General features: G+C 43.8%; 1 non-coding gene across 1 annotated transcript; it reads right to left on the minus strand.

Moving 5' to 3' along the window:
• Positions 1-1,646: 1,646 nt before the first annotated feature.
• Positions 1,647-1,738, minus strand: trnar-ucu (transfer RNA arginine (anticodon UCU)). The gene is given in 2 exon segments: positions 1,647-1,682; positions 1,702-1,738. It is a non-coding gene; the product is annotated as a tRNA-Arg (tRNA).
• Between the last annotated feature and the right edge of the window lie 3,369 nt (positions 1,739-5,107).

Raw genomic sequence — 5,107 nt, forward strand, 5'->3', positions numbered from 1 at the left:
GAGGAAAGGCTGAGGGACTTGAGGCTGTTTTTGATAGAGATAAGAAGTTTGAGAAGTGAATTAATAGATACATAAAAGATTATCAGAGTTTGCCGTAAGGTGGACAGTGAAGGCATTTTCTTCAAATGGTGATGGTTGGCACAAGGGCATATCGATGTAATTTGAGAGTGATAGATGCCGAGGTAGATGCCTTTCTCAGAGAGTAGTAAGGGTGCAGAATGCCCAGTCTTCAACAGTCGTAGACTCACCAACCTTCAGGGCAATTAAATGATCATTGGATAAACTTACGGCTTATAATGTCAAAATGCTGGTCAGATGGACTTCAGATTGGTCTTACAGGTCGGTGCAACATTAGTGCCAAAAGCACTTTATGGCAATGTAATATTCCGTGTTTAAACTGTTCTTCAACTTGAAGTTGCAATCATCTCTGGTCAGTATCAGTAAAACAAACACCTGGCGAGAATCCAATGCACAACTTTGGCAGTTCATGTGCTGCCATTCTGTCATGCAAGTACAGCAAGCTAACTAACTGCACCACTGGATCTGCCGTCTAATGGTGACGAACGGCTCCTGATCTTACCACTGGGCCCCTCAACCCAATTACTTATTTTTTTTCTGTGTATCTGAAATGAAACGCAGCGCAGAGGTGGTTATACTGATAACGGATCATCGATTATGAAGCATCAGCTTCAGGAAAATGGCATAGATAAATGTGGTGAAAATCGGTTTTATTGAATACTGCATACATTTACCATGGCTTCCTGCGTTGGTCACAGGCAATGTTATGTGGCCATTGTACTGGGATATTCCTTCTATCGGCTTCAATTCGTCAGACAATTCGATTCACTGATATTTCACCAACTTCCTTTGGCATGTTCATCTGAGACATCGACCCACACTGCACACAACATCAACAATGTTCAGCATACTATGTGCACGAGCATGTGGCATGGTTTTTATGCACAGTGAAGATTGAATAATGTTCTGCAAGGGCAAATTATATTCAGTTTAATTCGTAAAGTCGCAAGAATCCAGAGTAAGATTCAAAATGTCAGAAATTCACGTTCATTACCTTGGCCAGAATTCCAGCCCAGCAAAGGGGAAATCTGCCCCTGAATCCCCAGCATCCATGCAATTGCTTGCTCCATGTGTCCACTTGGAAACCTATGTGAAGGAACATTCAGCCTGAAGGAGAACTTGTGAGAATCCTCCGCTGTATAATCTAAAGCTGAAACAAGAGCTGTCTATTCCAGCCGGGAGGGAAGCGAAGTGGAGATGAGATCAAAATATTATTTGGCGTTTAATTCATATTGTCCTCATTGTGATTATTTAAAAACCTTGGCCAGAAATGGCACAGACACAAAGGAGCAGAAGGAGGTCATTCTTCACACCAATCCTGTCCTGCCACGTAATTTGATATCATCATGTCTCACAGAACAATTTTATGTCTTTTTCCAGCCCATCCACAACATCGTACTGGCTAACAGGTATTTATCGATCTCTACCATAAATAGACATCGATAATGTAAATCTGTGGGAGGAAAATGTTCCGTTTCGAGACAGTTAGGTTTATGCACGATTAATACTGGTTTTGCAGATGAGCAGCCGAGTCTGGTCTGACCACTTTGCAAAACATAATTAAAACTCGACTCTGATGGGATTCGAACCCACAACCTTTGAATAGCAACCTGAAGAGAGATGTAGAAGTCCAACGCGCTTTCCATTGCTCCACAGAGCCACGCCAACCACAACTTGTAAGCACACTAGTTTGCCTTTGACGCATTGCATTCAGGACACCCATCTCGCGCCTGTCTGTCCTCGTCACACTTTCTGATACCTGGTCCTGATCCACTCGTGCTCTGGCTCATCAAGTGTTCGGCGACAGACTGCTGAAACGTTCTCATGACACTTACCTTTACCACATGTTCAGATAATGATTTCCAGATAATCAATACTCTCTAGGTGAAAGTATTCTTCCTAAATCTCCTCCTTGTCTCCTGTCTTCCATTTATGTTACTCTGTTCCTTCCCAATGCAGGCTTATCTCTGTCATACATATCTATCCTTTTCATAAAATGAGCACGTTAATCGGTTTCTTATTCAGCCTTCTCTGCGCTTAGAGCAACATCCCCAGTCTAGCTCGCGTACCTTCACAATGGGAGTGGTCAAAACCTTTCCATTCTTTTCATCTCCTGTGAAATTCTCCTCCTGCATTCAGACGCTTCCAGTATCTGGCGATTACAACAGAAAAACAAAGTTCTCAGAAGAAAAGCCAAAAGGTCTGAACAAAATCAGCAGCTCTTGTCTATCTCTGATGAGGAAGGAAAGTTAACGCTTCGAGTCCAACGATCCGTCTTCAGAACTAATGGGAAGGGAGGGTGGGTGAAGAATGTGTAAGACGGCGGACGGTTTCTAAAATGATTGAACTTGATGTTGGGTCCTAAAGTTTTCATGGTCTGTCGGTAGAAAATGTGTTGCGTGTCTTCCAGCTTGTGTTGTGTCTTGAAGAAGCACTGCAGCAGACCAGAGACTGAAATGATGGCCTGGGAACACAATGTCTAGATTTGAGTGATGCTGGTAAAGCACAGCAGTTCGGGCAGCATCCGAGGAGCAGTGAAATCGACGTTTCGGGCAACAGCCCTTCATCAGGAATACAAGCAGAGAGCCTGAAGGGTGGGAACACAGTGTAATGTTGAAGTTATAGGAGACTGGAAGATCGGGATGGTTTTTGTTGATTCTGGACAGATCGCAAGTGATCTCAGCTTTGTCACCGACTTTATTTTCCTCTCTCCATTGGAGAGAGATCACGTTCTGAGCAGGAAATACAGTTGCCTAGATTAACTGAAGTGCAGACAAATCTCTGGAACATGCGACCGGGAGCTTCCAGAGTGAGGAGAGATATCTGAAACCAGCAGGAAATGTAACTGACAACATCGAACGTTACAATGCAGTACAGGCACTTCGGCCCTCACTATTACCACAACCTGTAAAATAATGTGATGTCCATTGTAATGGTAAATTAACATTTATTTTGAATCCAATAAAAGCACAGGAAAACAAATAAGTAATTACCTGACTTTGCAGAGGCATGTGTTGCAGATAGACAGAAAAAAATGTAAAGTAAAACCGAAATAATAGCAGACATACAAGGCCAGTAAACTACCATATCAGGGACAAACAGTCAAGGAATGAGAAAAAAAAAGTCCTTTTGATGTGGAAGGCACCTTTCCTCACGTACCATTGGCGAAAGCATCCAGCGAGAGGTGGCAGGATTTGAGACGATGCATACTGCAGGTACAAAAAAACGAAAAATTGTGTTTTCAGTGACGATGTGCGTACCTGATTCAATGCACACACAAGGACAGATATGAAGAAACTAAATTGGCTAACTCAGGCAGATAGAGCAGTCCAGGTAACCCCCGCAAAGAGGGTAGCCTGGCGATTAGGTATGGTAGATGTCTCGGACCCAAGATTAAGAAGGGTCACTACTGAGTGCAGGGCAAAAGGCAAACGTGATGTGGGGTTCATAGGAAGCTATGAACCCATAAGAATAGCCCGGAAGTCTGAGTATCGTCCATGCAGAGCACGAGACCCGTTAAAACACGAGGCTGCCAAAGGATACTACTTTGCATCCCTCCTGAAAGCTTTAGTGATAATTCCCTGTGGATAATCACTGGTGAGAGACCCATTTTTCTGGTCAAAAAGGCAAACATTCCAGGTGAATCGGGGAAGCGGAGCTTTGTTCAAGACCTGCAGGTAGTCAATTATGCTGTTGTTCCGCCCGCCCCAAATGTTCCTAATCCTTGTACCATATAAATTCAAACTCCACCTGACAGTAAATGGTTCTCTGCTATGGATTTATCAAATGTCTTCTTTAGTGTACCGGTACACCCAGAAAGTCAATTCTGGTTCACTTTTCCACTCAAAGGCAAATCATATACATTCAAGCGACTTTGTGAAGATGACTGTGAGTCCCCCACCATAATTAATGAGGCTCGATGCTGGAGTCTGGAGATTCTTGTTTTAACCCCGGGGTCAGCGCTTCTGCAGTATGTAGACGAATGCTTAATAGCAGCACCAACAGAGGAACAATGTGAGAAAGATACGCTTGTGTTGCTCTGCCATCTCGCCAGGAATGGGCACAAAGCTTGTTTCGCAAATCTACAATTTGTGCAACAACAGGTGAAGTTATTTGGTCATTTCCTGTCTGAACAAGGGAAGGGCATTGGTCAAGACAAAGTTCAAGCAATCCAGCAAATTCCAAAGCCTCACCTGAAGTAACAATTGCTATTCTTTTTGGTCATGCACTCCTACTGTCGATTTTTCATCCCACATTACACAACACTTGAGGCGCCACTAAATGAAATTTCCAATGGCTTAGAGTTTCAGAACCAGAGACCGTTGCAGTTGAATTAAAAAGGCGCTCCAAACCACACCTACACCTGGGGTCCGAATCCAAACAAGCCTTTTGTAAAAACGGTAGATGCATGACATCTGAGCTGATGCAGGAGAATGTGGGAAAATTGAGGCTTACATTTTGGCTATAGGATTGCCTATATGCCTGCAAGCCGTGGCTGCAGCTGAAAAAGTTTGTTGTAGCGTCCAGGGACACAGTCGGCTTTGGAGAATTAACCCTCCTGGTCCCACATGCATCCTTACTGTTTTCCGAGAAAAACACAGCACACATGTCTGCAGCTCAGAAACAATACTGTACTATTGGAGATGCCTAACATTACAATAACGAGATGTAACGTCCGTAATGCTGCTAGCCTTCTCGCCACAACAGGAGACAGAGACCCACATGGCTGTGTCGCTGTAACTCACCAAGACCAGACGTGCAGGATTCACAAACTCAGAATCAGGATATTGCGTTTTTTTTTGTGAATGGGTCCGCCTTCAGGGGCAAACGGACAGGCCAGAATTGTGTTTGGTATGCTGTAGTAACTATCCACGAGGTAGTCAAAGCAGAATCACTCCCTTGTCATCTGTCAGCTCAAGCAGCAGAGCTGATTGCCTTGACTGAGGCATGTCAATTGGCTGAGTGAATGATAGTGAATATTGACACAGACAGCAGATAAGCATTCGGGGTTGTACATAATTGTGGAACT

This window comes from Chiloscyllium plagiosum, unplaced genomic scaffold, assembly GCF_037043375.1.
Source record: "Chiloscyllium plagiosum isolate Xiang-an unplaced genomic scaffold, Cpla_swu_hap1 HiC_scaffold_13, whole genome shotgun sequence".
Classification (NCBI taxonomy): Eukaryota; Metazoa; Chordata; class Chondrichthyes; order Orectolobiformes; family Hemiscylliidae; genus Chiloscyllium; species Chiloscyllium plagiosum.